The following is a 21,023-nucleotide window of genomic DNA, read 5'->3' on the forward strand; positions in this document are numbered from 1 at the left end:
GGGCGAGTTACTGAACTTATCTGGATCCCAGTTTCCTCATCTGGAACGAGGACTAACACTGCCAGCCACGTGCTTCCTTAACCCACAGCTGTTCCACAGCTCACATTTCTATCATCTCACCCCTCACTGGCCACGGCCAGCTTGGCTGGGCGTCCCTTCAATGAACGTGATGCAGAGGAGTCAGCAAATTCTCTCTCAAAAGGAAAGATGCTGCTTTAACATTTGTGGTTTCTGCTGGAGGGGGCATTCTGTTCAGGATTCTTGGCTTTGGACAAAGCTCACCAAGGTTCTATTCAGTAGCCAGGGCCAGGCTTCCCTGGTGGCACAGTGGTTGAGAATCTGCCTGCCAATGCAGGGGACACGGGTTCGAGCCCTGGTCTGGGAAGATCCCACATACCGCGGAGCAACTAGGCCCGTGAGCCACAACTACTGAGCCTGCGCGTCTGGAGCCTGTGCTCCGCAACAAGAGAGGCTGCGACAGTGAGAGGCCCGCGCACCGCGATTAAGAGTGGCCCCCGCTTGCCGCAACTGGAGAAAGCCCTCGCACAGAAACGAAGACCCAACACAGCCATAAATAAATAAATAAATAAGCCTACACCTTTAAAAAAAAAAAACAAAAAAAACAAAGTATGTATATAAAAACAAAAAACAAAAAAACAATGTATATAAAAAAAAAAAATAGCCAGGGCCTCTTGACTGCTGTGAGATAGGACCAATCAGTCTTGACTCCCTTGCTCCTGTCATTTGTAAGCACCACACAACCCCTAGGGTGTAGATCAGTGGGAGGGGAAAACTCAGACTTCCAGTCTTCACACTCTTACTGGTAGGAGGTCTCAAGCACAGCATTCTAGGGACTAACTGCAGTACATTACTTGCATTGAATGGTGTCGAGGGAAACCCTAGAAGTAGAACTATCTGCCATTCTCATTTCTTTCTTCCTTTGTCCTTTCAGATGTGTGTTACTCCTGAAATAATTACAAACACAGAATCTTAGAAAGTAATTCTACTAACATGTGTGGATATACATATATATACATATACACACACATAAATGTGAACACATATATGTACACATATATATGTGTGTGTGTTTGTGTGTGTGTGTATATATATATATATATATATATATATATATATATATATATATATACATATATATATGTACATGTACATAGATAGTCCCAAGGCAATATATATATTTCAAATAACAAGACCTAAAAAGGTTTCTGGTCATCTTGGAGCAAGGTTTCATATAAGACTGTCAAGCAGAAAAAGTGGCATTATTAGTTTAGTAAGTGTATGCTAGAAAACCAAGGATTTTCAACTGTATAAACAAATGAAAGTTTGAACCTTTCAATGTTTCAAGGCCTCCGCACTGACAAAATGTTCACAACCTGCCTGAGGCTATACTCTTGCAACTGCTTTAAGCAAAGAGCGCTAAATCTACCTCCTAATTGGCTGAGACACACAGAAAATTCCGGTATTTCAGAAAACAGTTAAAATGATTCATTAGATCACTCTTCTGAAGATAGCCTGAACCAGCCTCTCAATCGAATATTATGGAATACTTTACATCAGGGGTCTTGTCTATAAGGTTAAAAAAATCAGTCATTAAGTGTCAGGTGCAGAAATAGATTAAATTTGGAAATCTGGCCAAATGCTGTCTTCTAATATATTGCTGTACAAACAATTTTCCTTCGACTCTATTTTTAAACAACTATAAACATAAAAACAACAACACAACAAAAAAGCTATGCTAATATTATTACACAATCTAACCTGGTTGTCCAGAAATGTATCTAGCAACCCGGTCATCCAAACTAAGAGTTGTAGGTGAGAAAGACCAGCATATTCAATCATCCATTTCACCTGGGAGTTAGATCGTCCTGGAGGCCAATCAGGCAACCTCAATGGCAACTGACCAGCCTGCTATTTTTTTCAATTTTGAAATTTTCTAAAGGTTCTGCACTCGTAATTTTAAAACTATTTTTCACTAGAGTTCCAAATCATAACATTGGGGAAAATAATTTAAAAATTTCTATGAGTAGTCATTTGAAAAAGGGTAGTATTGGAAACATTTATTTTCTGTATCTTTTGAAATGAAATTACTTCCTTTATGTCTTTGATAACTGTTGCTGTTTGAGATGGTTTGTATTTAAATGACAGGTGAGACCCATAAAAACATTGTCTAGCAATTTGTAGTTTCACCAAGTTTAAAGACAACTAGTCTACAGAATAGTGAAAAGCACTTTGCAAGGGAAAAGAGAGTGGAATCAGTGATTGGTAAACCCTCGGTTACCCAAAATTTGACCATGTTCTTTGGTTAGCTAGAAGTCGAAACTGATAGGGACAGAGTAAAGGGACAAAGTAGATGACTAAATAGTTAATCCCACTGAGGGATCATAAGTAAGGAAAAAAATATGGAAGACCCCTGTAAGTTAATGATCACTCAAGAAAGCAGGCTTGCCTAACAACAAAACCATGCAACAGAAGCATGAGACATGCTCCCAAACAATAAAATAATTGTAAGATGAGACCCACATCCTGTCAGCGAGGTCAGTAAGTTAATGATTCCCAGGGCACACTCCTCTGCCCACACTAAAAACAAAAATATAGGGAAAAGATGGCATTAGACTAACACCTGAGATGATTTACCATTTTTAGCATATGTTACCACCCTTCTGCTAATTTAAATAGTGCCATGACAGTCCCGGCTTGACCATGTAGGGACAAGAAAACTCCCCCACCTGATGTGGAGGAGGAGCTGATGATGGAAGCCTGATGTCTACTCAAAATTGAGGAAGAAGGTGGTCTTCTCCCCCTCCCCATTCTTGCTTTGATTATGAAACTGTAGCCCACTAAGTTCTCAGGGCAACATCCTCTTGCCCACCCACTTGTAAACCTCACAATCATCCTATTCTAATAAATCACTTCCAGTCTATCACTTTGCCTCTCTCCTACTTCTTAGCGCACTGAGACGTAAAGAACTGGAGCTCCTCAGAGCCCCCCAAGACACATTTCTGTGGTTTCAAAACTGCTTTTCAGCACTGCAAATCTCACCAAGCAAGGATGGAAAGGGCAAAATTCATATGTAAATATGGCACTAAGTGAATACTCCCAGCTGCCTTTCCACATCCCAAAGCAAATGATCACCTATAAAAATATTATTTTATCTCTAAAGATAATTTTTATTACTTTCACTTAGATGTAAACAAGTTAACCATCATTGCATCATAAAATAATTTAAATATGTTTTAAAACCTTTTTTTACATTTAAACACGTAAGTATATGTACGCCCATGTCTTTAGAGACTAAATTTTAAATTGTAAACAAAAATTCTAAGTGTCAAGAAAAATAGCAAAAGAGCTAAATAAATCATGGAAAATCCATGGGATAGAATATTATGCAGCCAATAAAAATCATACCTCCTTCATTGATTATTTCATGATACAGGAAGATGCCCATAGCAGGTCAAATGGAAGACATAAAACTTTATATGCTGTATTGCAATTTTAAAATAATAATGCATGCATATAAAAAATACTAGGAGGAAACATTAGTGTTAACCATTTCTTGATAGTGAGATTATACATGTTTTCTTATACTTTTCTGAATTTTCCAAATTTTTTACTGTGAGCACGTAAAGCTTAAGTCAATCATGTGTATGTGTGGTTCTGATCTAACATTAGCTTGTATTTGTTGCTTAAGTGTGAACAGTTTCAAATACAGAAATGACAGAGGGTCGAGTTCATTGTTAAGGTTAATGTCACCTGAGATGGAAATATTCTATTTAAATTCCAAGTAAATACCTGAGAGAATTGGAAACCTGAAGAAGGAGGCAATTGTATGAAATGTTTTCTAGACCTAAACTGGATAGAGAAACCATTACTAGAGAAAAGGCCATGCAGGTTTCATTCTGTCATTCCACCATATAAAAATGTATGTTGAATTTAAACTCTCAAACACATTTGCCTTTAGTTAAAGCCACTCCTAGAGGAACCCTCAAATACTTTCCATCTTGTTCAAGTGCTATTCTTTCATAAGTGAAAGTGCTGAAGAAAAAGATACTCTGTTTTTGCTGTACCTAATGTTATTCTTCTTTACTTGAAAACAAAACATTAAATGTAAATGTACAGTTAAAGTAAAGCAGCTATCAGAGATGAAAGGAACTCAGTTTTCTCCTACAGAAAAAAAAAAAAAAGTATGGAAGCTGCTCTTGAGAAGGAAAGCTGTCTCTCCTTTAGTATACCATGCCCACACATCAACCTGGTTTTGCACAAGCCCAGAGCAACAAAGTCAACTTGCTGTTGAAAAACAAAAACAAAGTACACACACACACAAACAACAACAACAAAACACCCACGAAAAAATAACTTCTTGAGGAAAGAACTTATAAACCTCAAAACAGAGTTAAAAGTCAAATTCTGGCCAATAATAAATTGTCTGTAATTTACAAAAAAAATTTCATAATAAACAGTGACTGTGCACGTGTAAATTATCTTTAACCTATACCATGTGTCAGTTTGATGAACACCTAAGTACTCTAATCAGAATTCACACTCCGTAGTTAGCATCTGAAGATCATTATCAAGAGTTCACAGTCGAGGGATGGCTGTGTCATACACTTCAAATATCACCAGTATATCTGTACCACAGGGTCAGAGGAATGTTAAAAATAACTATTCTAATAAAATGAGTGGTATTTGAGAGGTGGTTTCCTAGAAAGATTATACAGATATCTCTGCCTTTCCATGTACGAAACTGAAGAACTCAGCAGGACACGTAGCACTCAAGGTGTAGAATCTCTTGTAGTTGTGTGCCCCTTTAATGGAGGACCCTATCATCTATCTGAGAAAACAGAGGGCCTGTGATCTTGCCACCTTAATATCGTTGCATCTTCTTCTGAGGGAAGCTTGCATTAAAGCTAATTGCCAGGAGTTCCTAAGTGGGCAAGGAGTGGACTGTTTTCATGCCTGCATGCTAATAAAAGTATGGCAGGATTCAGACTAAGATTTGCTTTCATTTTAATATAGGGGGAAAAAACCTGTATCTCCCATTTACCTTCAATTTCTGGAAGTTACTGGTATTTAACACAAAAGCCTGACAACAACATAACTCAGCTCAAGGGTCACCTTCTCGGCCAACATTTCCCTCTTCTCCTTTACGCTTCCTACGGTACAGGGTACTGTATTTATTATATCATACTGCAGAGCACTGACTTTTTTTTTTTGGCATGTATGTCTTTACTGATTGTGTGTTTCTTTACACTTAAAAGTTTAGAGTAGGGACCATTTTAACTTCATCCCAGGATGGTGCACTTTAATAGTTGTAGTTATAAATTTGACAGTGGCTCTATGTGAAACTTCAGTTAAAAAAAAAATAGTGAGGGCTTAGCATCGCTGAAAATTCCTGGGAATGTCTCAGATCCTTTTCCACGTGCCTACTTTTCATCAGCACACCATTCTGAGCTGTGGGCTTCTTGGATAAAAACTCTGTATCCCTGTGCAAGTATCATAGCAGCCCACCTCATGTGCCTGACATGTGCCTGACAATCACCTGGTCAGGCCATATTTGGAAGATACAGACAACAAATACATGAATGCAACTCCTCTAGGCTATTGCCACCACACAGGCTATTGTTTCCCATGAGGGGAAAAACTGAGTTTGTAGCAATACTAATAAGCAAGACACAATTATTTTGGAGACTTTGGGAGCAATCAAACCTGCCGCTCATACACATTTCCTACACTATATTTTTTCCCTAGAAAAAAATAGTTTAAATCTTGCTGCTCCAAGAAGACCCCATAAATCGAATAGTTTCTTTAGCTCGTTAATTTAGTGTGAACATTCTATACCAAAAATAATATTGAGGAATGCTGCTGAGAAAGCTGCAGAGCTAGAGAATGAACACTGCTTCTAGAATAGGATGTCTTATATAAGCTTCATTCTATAAATATGTTTGGCAGAAGTGTCATTCTGCATTATTTTTGCTACAATATGTGTTATTCTGAGGATCTGTTATGGTGGTGGCTTGCAGATCCACTGTACTGAAATTTCCATATTGACAGTTACAAGAGAGAAAATAATCTTAATACCAAATAAACTGCCAAAAAAGATATGGTTTGGTGGTTGTGGGTACAGTCTCTTATTTTAAAATGAATAGATTATTTTAATTTTAAGAGGCAGAAAATAAGTCTTTCCTCTTCTAAGAGTTTGACTTGTTTTTCATTTATTGTTCTGCTAGTCTAAAAAAGGAAACCTAACATTTTCTAACTGATGGACAGCAGTGAATTCTTTTACTGAAACACCCACACTTAAAACTTCTTGGCAGTTTTTAAGGCAAGGCTGGGTTAGAAAGAAGATGATGAGAGTATGTCAACTTAACTAAGATGAACATCTGGCTTCTAGAGGCACCAAATGAAAGCAAAAATGTAGGATGTAAAAAATATTTTGTCATGTAAAAGTTTTTTGGTGGAGAAACCTAACGGACAGAGAATCTAAAAGCTTTTGTGGATAAAAAAAAATACAGAGTTAAAATTTGGTGTTTCTACATGTGAGTAAATATAGATCTTAAAGAAACTAGTTTTTTTTTAAACAAAATTAGCAAATAGAAGACATTGAACAATTCAGAATGTTGTCTTCTATTCAAGAAACACCTACTTAGCACCTATGCCATATATTGAAAGCAGCATTGGAGATATAAAGATGAAGACAATCTCTTAGGATATACATGCATCATCATTTACTTCTGTTGTAAGTCAGTCAATGTTTTTATCCTCATTGCTCTGATATTACTCTTATCAGTTATCCTTTTTCAATGTAAAAATAAACTAAAACAGAGCAAAGCAAAATTATTTTTATTTCCTCCATAATTTAGAAAGCTCTAAGACAATGGTTCTCACATTTTAGTGTAGAAAATAACTTACTTGGACAAAAGAACCCTATTGAGAGAGTCAGGGGTGGGACCAAAGAAACTACAGTTTTAAACAAGCCCAGGAGAGGGCTGTAACATAGGTGCTATAAGAACCACCCCTTGAGATACCACCACTGCCCTAAGAACTATAACAGCGTCTATTCTTTTCCAACATGTTGGAGGTTCAGACACTGAGCAGGGCATGACTTGGAATGAAGCATGGCACAGGAAATATTGTACTTCTAACTCATGGGCATTTTTGGTCATGTGCTACTCTATGTAGCTAGCTCTGAAACTCTAAACAGTTTTCCATGGGCCGTGGTAACAGCAATAATTACTATTGTTCTTTCCACAGTAAGGGAAACAGAGGAATAAATTTCCTAGGGAACTTTCTACCCAAGAAGTTAGTAGCAGATCGGAACTTTGAGGTCAATGGTTTTTTAAACCACAGGTTGGCTGTAAAGGAAATACATGGAATGAGTATTTCCTACAAGCTTTTTGGCATGAGTACTATTAAGAGCATATCCTCTAAATGCTAATTAAATAAAATTGGTAGGTCATATTTTTCTACTTTTTGTACTGTCTTTAAAGTCATCTTTGATACACGATTTATTTATCTGGCTGGCCTAGATATGAATCTCTTTAGGAAGCTCTGAGATCTCCTTGTTCCCTTTTCTACTTCATTGTATTTTGAGTGCCTTGCACCAAAGCTTCAGAAACAAGGTTGATATAAATTACTATTCAGAAAATTAAGTGTACTGTTTAATTCCTGTAATTGAATTAGAAGCTGACTCTCTGGATTATTTCTCTATACAGTAGATGGAAAAATGATATTGTGTTTAAAAACACCAACTGTTATGGTTTACACTGGTGCTATAAAGAGATGTGACTATTCACCACTGGAAAAAAAGAAAAGTACTACTTAAAAAACCCATCTTCCCAATGTCTTTCTCTGCAGATGTAGAACTAACTCCCATGTAGACATCCAGAGTATATTCAGAGGTAAACTTTCAGACATCGATCAATCCTATTATTTTGGGCACCTCCACCCTCTCATTTCACAATTCTTCAAGCCCACAACCTGCCTACTCCCTTCACGATACCTCTCTCCATTGCCAGTGCCCCTTCTCCATTCTCACTGTGGTTTGTTCTTAATTAGGAGTCAGTCAATTGATTCCTGGTAAAGTGTAAGTTGATTAAAAAAAAATCTGCAAGTCTTACCTTAAACCTATCTGCATTTAAATGTGACTTTTATTTACCTAAACTCAAGTGCACCTATCTTATTTAGAGAAGGAGGCTGCCTTCACCACACCCTTCTAGTTCCTCACAGCATAGGGGCAGGTGCCAGGCTTCTGCATGAGCCCCTATGTCTCATGATTTGGCTTCTCTGTCTCCTGAGTCTACAAGCTGCATAAGACAGTAGCTCCACTAGTGTGGGCTTATTACGTGTTAATGCAGGATTTTCGGTAGGAGACTAAAATGTTCGAAGTTAGGATTTATACGTATACACCACTTGTTAACCTTGCAGAATGTAAGGATAATTTTGATCATGATTTTATAGGAACTCACGGATCACTGAAGAGGCTTTTAGTTACATATACCAGGTTTGACATTAATACAGGGCAAACCAAAAAGTTGTACACTTTCCTCAGTAATGCATATGATCCTGTGCTACAAAAATCATCCATTTATTAAATTAGCAGTCAAAGAAATGTGCTCCTTTCTTTTCTCCAATAATGTAGAACATCTATATTCACTACACTAAGTAAAAATTCTCAGCCTAGCGCAGCCTATGTTTTGTTCCACATATTGCAAATATAAGCTAAAAGATGTACATTTTTCAAATAATTTTAAATGAATTAAATGCATTGCTTTTCCCTTAATCTCCAGCTTCAGAATGGTAAAAAATAAATTACCATATTTTAATTTGCCATTATGGTATTATTAGTTATCAATAACATCAAATATTAGTTCAATATATTATTTTTATTTCTAAAATAAAGATATTTTATAATTTATTTCAAGAAAACCATCCACAGGATATGTCCCCAAAATGAACTGAAATATTCATTTTCCACATTCAAATAAAATTTAGGCAAGATATAAATGGAACTTATCTGACAACACGTTATGAATTGTCAAAAATCTTGATCCAAAATAAAACAGACCCATATAAAATATTAACAATAGCCTGTGCCTGAAATAAAACTTTAAAGAGATAATTATAAGGGAAGTCAGCCTAATTATACTTATTTTAATAACAAAAGGTACATATAAAGTTTCATTATAATTATATACCTGAGGTGATCTGCTATATAGCCCTTAAACTTCTTTGAAAAATTAATAGGCAATAGAAATCAAATTCTTTTTTCCAATAAAGGAGAATAATCACTTTATTCAATTAATTTAAAGGTACCTTCTTTGAACATGAAATGGGAGAAGATTAGCTTGTTATCCAAGTTTCTTTCTAACCTGGTTGTGGGTAGAAGAGATGAGACCTGAAGATTAATTTATAGGGTTGAGTCCACCCAATAAGGACCTAAATGGGGTATGGTTGAGTCCAAGGCAGAAAAATCTCCACTCCATTCAGCCTTGATTCAGTATGACTCCTTGGCCATCTCTGGCCTTTAAATCCAGACATATACAAAAAAAAAAAAAAAAAAAAAAAAAAGATTCTGAGACACTCACTGCACTTATAATTTATGACTGCAAACATATTTTAAGCCTAAGGTGGACAGGGTACAAACTCCAATCCTCAGGAAGATTATATATTCAAAACCAGACAATAGACATGACTACTTTCAATTAGAATTAACAATAGGGGGAAAATCAACAAACAGGGTGTAAGAGTCTACCTGGCCGTATGATTCTAACAGTTTTAGGAGGCTTTACCCTTAGCATTTCCAATTGACAGCTTCATTTCCTGACAATGTGTTATTTGCTTAAGTGTGTTAAGGCAACTCCGTTGGGAAAGGGGAACAGATGAGCATCGGAACCATATAGGTTCTTTCCAAACTTTTTTTTTAAACAGTGTTTTGATGGTTTTTAAGGCAATTTGACCCAGTATTCCCTTTAAGGCATGTTTATTTTAACACATAATGTCTCTTCAATGAAAAAAAAATATGAGAAAGTTCTGTTTATATTCATATAGACTCAACACTTAAGCTAACAATAGGTACTCAGCCAGATATCTCATTTGTTTAAGAGCACCAGATCCTCCAGAAATTCTTGGTTTAGACTTGCATTAAATCTTGAGTGATGTATAAAACTCTCACTTGCCTTGGATAGATAATATGGCCAGGTGGTATTTTCAGGAATGTGGAGATTTGTTGCCTCCTTGGACTAAGAGAATAAAGAGGTTTGCAGAACAGAGGTATAGAAAGAACAGAAGAGACCCTGAAAATAAAACTTCAGAAAGGATAACAGCCCAGAAGCCTTAGTGAAGATAAATAAATTTCAGTGCATAGGTTCAAGTAATAGAAGAGCAATAAATGAGGAAGAATCGTGATTTTTCCTGGGAGGATATGAGCTAGGGATGGAAGCACTGGAGTACATTGGGGTTGGCATAGGAACAGTGAATTTCAGAGGAGTATATGCTAACACATTTTCTTGTTCCCTATCTTGGGTCTAACTAGCTTGAACTCAGCTATCAGGGGATATACAGAACAGGGAAGACCATAACATGCTCTAACTCTGGAACAAATAAATCTTTTCTTCACAAGAACCTTAATGAGCCATGAGGCTGACAATCGAAGAATTAACCCTCCAATTTGCCTTTCCCCTGGATGACTTAGGTGACAAAAATAAAACAGGTAATATTCCTCTTCAATGATAAAATTCTTAAACTCCTACAGTGTTACAGTTAACGAATAAATACTTAATAGCAAAACCTATAAGCTCCTTCAGCAATGGAAAGGTCTTATTGTACATTTTTAAGTATCTGGATACACAGACTCAAAACTCCTGATATGCCAAAACTTTTATATTTGCCTTTTAAGATGCTCTCTTCATAATCTTCCTCTGAAATGGAGAACAGAAAACCCAAGTGTGCAAAGTTTCTTTCAGGTCTACAAAATGAATAAACAACTCATAAATGATAGCACAATTTAACTATCAAAGTTTTATAATTTATTATCAGTAGTCAAGCTATTAAAGTTTCCAATTAAAACAATGCAAAAAAAGCCATGTAAAAATCATGTAACTTTTGCATCTTTTTTTGCACCTTCCTCCATCACACTGAACAGCATCTCTCCCCTCCCACTCCACATTCAATCTGTAATCAAGACTCTTTATCTTCTAAAAAACTCTTGATTCCATCTCTATCTACCATGAAGTCATTATCTCTGAACTGGGCTACTGCCAAAGCCACCTAAAGGATCAGCCAGCATTTTTATCTACTTTTTTTTCCCTCTCATCTGTTCTCTGTGATTTCACCAGAGTGCTCTTATACAAATGTAAATCCAATCATGCTGTATCCCTGTTTAAAACTCTTTAAAGGTTTATCATTGTTCTAGGATAAAAGCAAAACCCCTCAACAAGGTCCCCAATCCACACAGTGGTCCTCATACTTGACTGCACACTGGAATCGCTCAGAAAACTTTAATAAAAACTCTGATGCTTAGGTCGCACCCTCAAACATTCTGATGTAATTAGTCCGGAATGGGCCTAGACAGCCAGATTTTTACAAGTTCCACTGAGAGCTCTCCTGTTCCGCCAGGGCTGAGAACCAGTGCCCTAGAGTTCAATCATCCGATGTGGTAGCCACTTACCATATGTGGCTGAAGTGTATGCACTTGAAGTGTGGCTGGTCTGAATATTGACATGCTGTGACTATAAAACATATACTAGACTTTAAAGACAGTGTGAAAAACAGAGTAAAATACCTCAGTAATTTTTAATATCGATTACATGTTGAAATAATATTTTGGAAATACTGAGTTAAATAAAACATCATGAAAAGTAATTCCGTGTTCTTCCACTTTTTAACATGGCTAACAGAAATTGAAAGATTACCTATGTGGCTTGTATTCTATTTCTATCAGACATCACCACTGAAGAGCCTTATCCAGCACTACACTCACCCTTCTCCTGCTTTTCCCCTCGCCTTCTCTTAGTTTCCGATATTTTCCTTCTTCTCACCACAAGGTCTTTGTATGCTCTCTCCCTGAGCTTTATTCTTTTCCTTCTTTTTTTCTTCTAGTTAACTCCAAGTTATCCTTCAGATTTCATCTGAAGGGGTTATACACCACACACCCTTAATATGGGCATCTCTCTCTCCCACACACATATTTCTGAGACTATATAATGTCCATTTCTCCAATTAGTAAGCTCTGTAAACACAGGTTAATATCTGCTTTTGCATGACTCAGATTTAAATATCTGCTGAATAAGTGATATAATACCAGAAGCAAAAGTATAGAAACCATCATATTAGAAATACTGAATCTACAAAACATTTGTCCATGTGCCCAAGAGAGAGTCCATTGCTAACATGTAAAATAAACTTTAGATAACTTTGTGGACTAGAACACATATACTCTTCACCTCCTACAGTGATACCCTGGGAGTGTAAGCTAATTACGTACACATATATTCATATATACATACACACATTTCTGTACATAACATGTATACTTGTGTTCTTAAGGTTATTTTTCATATTTTAATATTTTATTGCTAAAATCTATTCACAGGGATAAAAATCTGCTTTATCATGGCAATAGAAACTATATTTTTTATAAAGATACTAAAGAAAAATACTACTTTCTATATGAACAGAAGGAACTATCTCAAAGAATGCTGCTTGATTCTTCAGAAAGTCTGTCAACATTTCAGAGTGGAAAGCATATAATTCTCCAACATTTTAACAAATAATCCTCTTTGCCTGAGTAAAATTTGCTCAAGAGTAACCTCCCTCTATGTCCTTTTTTAATGTGAATCATTGTTTAGCCTTGGAGTGTACTGCTAAATAAATATATATGAGTTCTATTTTTTTTATAGTTTGAAGAGACAATGATGATACTCAACGCCAGAAGAGACTTGAGAAAGAGCTAACGTGGCCCTCGTCCCCGGTCTTACTCTACAAACCAAGCTGAGGAGTCTCCGTCAGCTCCTTGCTCTGCTAAACTGGGTCTCCCTGAGGGAGGCCAATGAGGTGTAAGCCTTCTTCATTTTCTTCCTGATTTGCCCATTACCAAGATCCAATTTTTCCTATTTTAACAGTGTGTGATATAACTCCCAAGAGGGTGATCAAGGCAAAAGTATCAAACTATATGGTCACTGACCTAGTTGGAGAAATATTTTGTCCTACGTAATCTCCAAAAACTGAATTCAAATTCTCTTTTGAAATAGCAGAAAAATTAACCTCCCCTCATTCTTCATTAAATGAGATTCAGCTAAATATGATGATTTAGGTCAGAAGTCAGTGAACTTTTTTCATAAAGAGCCAGATGGTAAATAGTTTAGGCTTTGGGGGCCCAATGGTCTCCGTTGCACATATTCATCTCTGTTGTCATGGCACGAAAGCAGCCACAGACATCAGGTTAACGAATGAACACGGCTGTGTTCCAACATAACTTTACTGCAATATAGGTGGTGGGCCGGGTTTGGCCTGTGAGCTATTGTTGGCTAATTCCAGATTTAGAAGAAAAGTAAATTGCTCTAGAAAAGTAACCATGGACTCATCAAAAGGAAACTAGGCAGACAACTTCCCAGCTGAAATTTTATTACAATATTTAATTCTTAGAGGTCAATATTTTTTCTTATAACTGCATCTTGCTTTACATATGCTTGCATATATGTTACCTGATGACGTCTAACAAGAACTCTGTAAGGTAGCTCTCACTGCCTCCCATTCAGTAATTGAGGAAATTGAGGTCAGCTATAGGAAATGATTCTCTTAATATCATACAGGCATAGAAAGCAGAGCTGGAAGCCAAACACATTTCTAACTTGAAGTTAGTGTGTGTGCGCATGCATGTGTATTTCTCCACTGGAAATCTTAAAATTGTAATTATATTTTCCTGTTAAATAAAGTCTTAATACTTCTTAAATAGGACACTTAACCATATTTGTAATATATTTTCTAATACATGAAATTAGAAGTTATATTTTGTCAGAAATAAAGTCAATTGTAATTTGTCATTAATTCCATGATATGTTCTTTTCAGAGGATTAGATTCACATGTGATACATAAATTTTGGTATTAAAGTTACAACAGGTAGCAGAAGAATTCAGAATGTTCAATTATGTCTGAGGTCCTTTTGACACAAAAGCTATTGGTAAAAAGAGATTAAAAGTGAAAGCGTGTGTTTTAACCAGACAAATATCCTTGAAACAAAGCTTACCATCTTTTAAAAATCTGCATCAATGTAATCTTCCACTTATCACTTTAATTGTTATTTTTCAATAGTATATCTTCTTATTATATATTTCTAGTTCTGTTGGTGGTGATTCAGCATTAACATGGCTGGGCTTAGAAATGGTTCCTGTAAACTTGAAAATCAGATGTTCTCACCCTCTGCAGTGGTAAAGAATCCCATGGATCTTTTCCAGTATTAGGACTATACAATCAGTTGGGAGAGCAAAAATGAGCTCTAACACATTAGATTTTCCACGCAACTTCCCATTTTATTACTAGAAAAATAATCAGAAAATAACTGACTTCTACTATATATAAAATAGATGACTGATAAGAACCTACTGTATAGCACAGGGAACTCTACTCAATACTCTGTAATGACCTATATGGGAAGAGAATCTAAAAAAGAGTGGATGTATGTATATGTATAAATGATTCACTTTGCTGTACAGCAGAAGCCAACAAAACATTGTAAATCAACTGTACTCCAATAAAAAATTTAAAAAAAAAAGAAAAGAAGTGACATCTTCAAGGCCACATAGCACAAGTGGTGAAGCAAAGATAGAATCAATGTCTTCCATCCCCTATTAGTCTTTTCAAGATAATACCTTGGGGGCTTCCCTGGTGGCGCAGTGGTTGGGAATCTGCCTACCAATGCAGGGGACACGGGCTCGAGCCCTGGTCTGGGAAGATCCCACATGCCGCGGAGCACCTGGGCCCGTGAGCCACGACTACTGAGCCTGCGCGTCTGGAGCCTGTGCTCCACAACAAGAGAGGCCGCGATAGTGAGAGGCCCGCGCACCGCGATGAAGAGTGGCCCCCGCACGCCGCAAGTCGAAAAAGCCCTCGCACAGAAACGAAGACCCAATGCAGCCAAAAATAAAATAATTAATTAATTAAAAGAAAAAAAAAAATTAAAAAAAAAAAAAAGATAATACCTTGGATCACCAATGACAGAAATGCATATTTATCAATATAAAGTAACTGTAAACCATATAGGCTTTATTTTATTGGGGCAATGTCTTATGTGTCCGATAGGCTATATAACTAGGTACCTATCATAAGTAAAAACCTTTAATGATGGAAAGTACTGCAATAAAATGTCTTTACTCTGATCTGTAATAACACCTGCTTGGTTCCACATAATTTGTCAACTGTACATTGATATTTCTCTTTTTCATGCATTTGTATCTAATTTTTCAAAGATACTTTAGATTCCTTGAAAGAGAGAGGCTATCTTAACTGGTTTTTTTCACATTTTCCACAAGGCAGCCCAGACCTTGGCACATAAGTCCTTTTAGAAATGAAAATGATGAATTCAGAAAAAGGATACTTATTACAAATATTGCCATCATGCACAAAAATAAACTCAAAATGGCTTAAAGACTTAAACATAAGACATGACACCATAAAACTCCTAGAAGAGACCATAGGCAAAACGTTCTCTGACATAAATCATACTAATGTTTCCTTAGGTCAGTCTCCCAAGGCAATAGAAATAAAAACAAAAATAAACAAATGGGACCTAATCAAACTTACAAGCTTTTGCACAGCAAAGGAAACCATAAAAAACCAAAAACACAAAAAAACGAAAAGACAGCCAACGAGAAAATATTTGCAAATGATGGGACAGACAAGAGCTTAATCTCCAAAATATACAAACAGTTCATACAACTTAACAACAAAAAAACCAAACAACCCAATCGAAAAATAGGCAGAAGACCTCAATAGACACTTCTCCAAAGAAGACATACAGATGGCCAGTAGGCACATGAAAAGATACTCAACATCACTAATTATTAAGGAATGCAAATCAAAACTACAATGAGGAATGCAAATCAAAACTACATTCTGGCCTCACACCAGTCAGAATGACCATCATTAAGAAGTCTACAAATAACAAATGCTGGAGAGGGTGTGGAGAAAAGGGAACCCTCCTACGCTGTTGGTGGGAATCTAAGCTGGTACAGCCACTGTTTGCATGGATGCAAAACAATATGGAGGTTCCTCAGAAAACTAAAAATAGAATTACCATATGATCCACCAATGCCTCTCCTGGGCATATACCCAGACAAAATTATAATTCAAAAATTTACATGCACCCCTATGTTCACAGCAGCACTGTTCACAATAGCCAAAACATGAAAACAATCTCAATGTCCATTGACAGATGAATGGATAAAGAAGATGTGGTACATATATACAATGGAATACTACTCGGCCATAAAAAAGAACAAAATAATGCCATTTGCGGCAACATGGATGCAACTAGAGATTATCACACTAAGTGAAGTAAGACAAGAAAGACAGAAAGACAAATACCACATGATATCACTTATATGTGGAATCTAAACTATGGCACAAATGAACCTATATACAAAACAGAAACCGACTCATTGACATAGAGAACAGACTTGTGATTGCCAAGGGGGAGGGGAGTTGGGGTTGGTAGATGCAAACTATTACCTTTGGAGTGGATAAACAACAAAGTCCGAATGTATAGCACAGGGAACTATATTTAATATCCTGTGATAAACCATATTGGAAAAGAATATTAAAAAAGAATGTATATATCTGTATAACTGAGTCACTTTGCTGTACAGCAGAGACTGGCACTATACTGTAAATCAACTATACTTCAATAAAAAATAGTATTCAATAAAAACAAAACAACAAAAAGAAATAATGCTGTATTTTTTTGCACATTACCTACCAATTATATATATTTCTTAACTACTGTAAGTTTTTATATTTGCTCAAATATTCCATGATGGAAACAGCCACATAAAAAGAAAGTAATTATTTTAGTCTAATGTTCCTAGACTTATTTTTCTAATAAACTGTATTGAATATAATACATGGTTACTTGAATCTAAAAGTATATCTTTCAGTAAAAAGATCAGATGGATTTTTAGTTGCAATTGGACACTTAAAAACATTTACATGCTAGCAAAACATTGTAATTTGCAGGAGTATTATGCCTTTGGAAACACATGAGAGTTCAAATAGGATCTGTTCTATCTTTTTCCAGAGTGAAGATGCTAAAAATAGTGTGGGCTTAAGCTGGGCCACAGTTTTGTGAAATTGCTATCACTTCACTGGAAAATGGAGGAAATGAAACGAGTCTGTTGGGTGGGCGGGGAGGGCCTGTGGAGATGATGGATTGGCAATCATACATCAGCACTTCAGTGCTGTTATACCAAAGGCCTTTTACAGCTTATAGTTAAACTTAACACTAAGTGTAATCCAAATATATGACACCTCATTGTACTTGTATTACCGTATGCAAATATAAATAAAGTTACCACAAATTGGTGAACAATTAATGAGATTCATTGCAGGGATATTTCATCACTGAACACTGTTTTCCTGCCAACTGAGACATGATGTATTTAATTTAAATGACACCACCTGCTCCCACCTCTAAGTGAAATGAAAAAGCTGCCAAAGGGCATGTTGGGAATTCACTTGCAGACTTCCTTTTAATCAGGCATTTCTCCATAATACTGAAAGCCAAGAACATCGTGAAAAATAACACAGCTTTGTAAGTCGATAGTTGAATTTGGAGTGCTCGCCAAATAAAAGAAACTTAGGATATACAGGATGGTATTCTACAACAATACTATTCTTTGCTTGCTGTGAAATTACTTTCTTACTCTAAAGAAAAAAAAAGATGTGTATGAAAATACAATACTGCCTGACATGACAAATCAATAAGAAGTGACTTATAAGAGAGGAAAGTGGAGTGAATGTTTTCATTTGTCATAGTTACCAAGATAACGATACTGTGAACTTACGATTGTCTGAGGAAAGTGTTTCCCTAACGTTAATTGGAAATGTCTCAATACCCTCTTCGCCCAGTGAACTACCAACATGTTATCATGCACATTTTCCTAGCAGGTAAGATGAGTTAGAGAATGGACAGGTACTTTTCTAAGAACCTTGCAGGACCTTCCTTATATCTTTCCCCTTGATATTCAGTCCTCTGTCCTGAGCAATTGAACTGCTATTTAACGTGAACAATGGAGGGTGTAGGAGGGTATAAAACAAGTGTATATGCCAATTTCTTATCTAGGGAGTCTGTCAAATGAGGATCCATTTTCCAAAGTCATCAAGTTGCTAAGGATGAGTATTAGGCTGTATAAAATCTGCCTAATTATTTTCCCATTAAGTCATGCTTTCATCCCTAGAAGTCTCAAAATGATGTCCTAATTAAAAAGTGATGTCAAAATCACATTTGAACTGCTAATGTTTATAAAATAATTTTTAAAAAGTACTAAGCCAAACAAAAAGATTCACATAGAAATACACACTCTTCCATTCATTCAGCAGTCATTCACTCAAAACATTTTTCTAAATACCCTCTACACGCCAGGTTCTAGGTGCTAGGAATAGGTCAATGAACAAGACAGGCAAAATCCTTGCTCCCATAGAGCTTACATTCTGATGGGTGATAGGAAACAAATGTCTAATGGCAGAATGCCATGAACAATAGAGCAGGTTAAGAGAGAAGGGTATGAGCTTCTACATAGTAGTTAGAGCAGATTTTTCTGAGGAGGGACATTTGAGCAGGTATCTGGATGAACTGAGGGAGGGAAACGAACAAATATTGATTATACTGCATGCCATCCCCTCTTGCCTGCTCAAAGACTTCACTCCTGAAGATGTCCCCTCTCCATTATTTATTCCACTTTCTTCCCCACTAGCATACAAATATGCACTAATATCTTCCATCCTGAAAATAAAAATAGATAAATCATATTTATTTTTGACCTAATAGCTCCCTCTAAAAACCATTCCACAACATTCATCTATTTCCCTTTGCAGCCAAAATCCTCAAAATAGTTCTTTCTACTCAGTCTTCTTTTCCTCCGATTTGTTCTTGAACCCACACCAAGCTGGTTTTGGGCTCCACCACTCAAGGAGATAGCTCTTCAGAGTCATCAATAACTGTCCTATTGCCAAAGGCAATCCACAGTCTCCATCTTCCAATAGCACTTGACACAGTGGATTCTCTTGAAATTTTTTCTTCTTTTGGTTTTGAGCACACCACCCTCTTAGCAGGACTGACTACCCATCTCAGTCTTCCTGGCTGGTTCCTTCTCATCTTCCTGACTTGGAACATTGAAGTGGTTCAGGCCTCAGTCCTGGGGACTTCTCTTCCTTATTTACACTCACTCCGCACCATCCAGGCCATGTTTTTAAGTAGATTAATGACTTCCAAATGTATCTGCAGCCCACAGACCGTCTCCAGATTCAGGTATCCAACTGCTTACTCAACGTTTCCACTTAGTTGTCTAATATGTATCACTAATAAAATGCTTCTAATCTAATTCTTAATTTTGAGATCCCACATATACTTGCTACTCTCACAGTCTTCCCCATTGCAGACTGTGAATTGCAAAGATGGCTGCCACAATATCATCCACTGGATGTGCTCTTCTTGCCTTGACATGCCTTCCATTGAGTGGTAATGTGTCTGTCCCCTCTTCCTTTAATCTGGGTGGAACTTTGTGACTGCTTTGTCCAGTAGAATATTGGGAAAGTAGCCTTATGTGATTTCTAAGACTAGATTATGAAAATTCCATGCACCTCCATTTGGTTTTCTTGGGTCACTCGCTCTTAGAACCTAGCTGCTTTGCTGTATGGAAGCCCAAACTGGAGACTACCTAGAGAGGCCATGGGTAGGTGTTCCAGCTAACAACAAAGCTGGGGACCTAACCAAAATCTAGCATCAGCTGTTACACGTGTGAATGAAGATACTTCCAGATAACCCTAGTTCCCTATCATTGAGTTGTCCCAACTGAGGCTCCAGATATTGTAGAACAGAGACGAGGGCTCCCTCCTGGGCCTTGTTTGAATTCCTAACCCACTGAACCTGAGAGCAAAATAATATGGATATTTTAGGTCACTAAGTTGATTACAACAATAGTAACTAGGATGGATTTACCAACTGCTGAGGACAAAATCCTTAGAGTTGCCTTCAATTTTTCCTTTCTCTCATACCCATGCTCAATCTATCAGCAGACCCTGTGAAATCTAGGTCTTCCTTTGAAATACATCCAGGATCTATGATTTCACACCACTATCCCTCTTGTCTTGACTATTACAGACGCCTCCTAACTAGTCATTTTTTGCTTCTATCTTCCCTCTTATACTATCTACTCTCAACAGAGTAGGAAGATTACTCTTCTAAAAGTTTAAGTAAGATCATGTCACTTCAATGCTCAAAACCTTCCCATGGCTTTCTTTGTGATACAGCTTAAAAGCTAAAGTCCTTAATGGCCTACAGAACTCTTCATGATCTGGACCTCCACCACCTTGCTAATTCTTATTCTCCTACCACTCTCCCTGCATTGCTTGTTGCATTCTAGCTACACCGGTCTCCCTGCTCTTCCTTACAAGCATCTAGCACTCTCATGCCTCAAGGCCTTTGTACTTGCTGTTCTGCCTGGAATACGCTTCCCCCAAATAGCCACGTGGCCACTCATTCATTCCCTCCAGGTCTTGCTCACGAGTCATCTTGTCAGAGAGGTCTTTACCAAGTAGTTTACATAAAATAGTGTGTCTTATACCTATCATTCTCTATTCTTCTTATCCTGATTTCCGATCTCCTAAATTATTATACATTTGATTTTTTGCTTATTTTCTGTTTTTCTCCTATTTGATGAAGGCTTCCTGAGGACAAAAATTTTGTCTTGTTGAAAGCTCTAGTTCCCAGGACTGGGGTAGTCCCTAGTACAGCAGG

The 21,023-nt window shown here is 36.9% G+C and overlaps 2 long non-coding RNA genes across 3 annotated transcripts in view; both read right to left on the reverse strand.

Moving 5' to 3' along the window:
• Positions 1–21,023, reverse strand: part of LOC309665753 — a 180,469-nt gene that overhangs the window by 86,954 nt on the left and 72,492 nt on the right. The window lies entirely within an intron of this gene.
• Positions 5,819–16,076, reverse strand: LOC309665772. The gene is made up of 2 exons (XR_014266683.1): positions 15,214–16,076; positions 5,819–14,883 (listed from the first exon to the last, which is right to left on the reverse strand). It is a non-coding gene; the product is annotated as an uncharacterized lncRNA (long non-coding RNA).

The sequence above is a fragment of the Balaenoptera physalus genome (genome assembly GCF_965194825.1).
Source record: "Balaenoptera physalus genome assembly, chromosome: 8".
Lineage (NCBI taxonomy): Eukaryota > Metazoa > Chordata > Mammalia > Artiodactyla > Balaenopteridae > Balaenoptera > Balaenoptera physalus.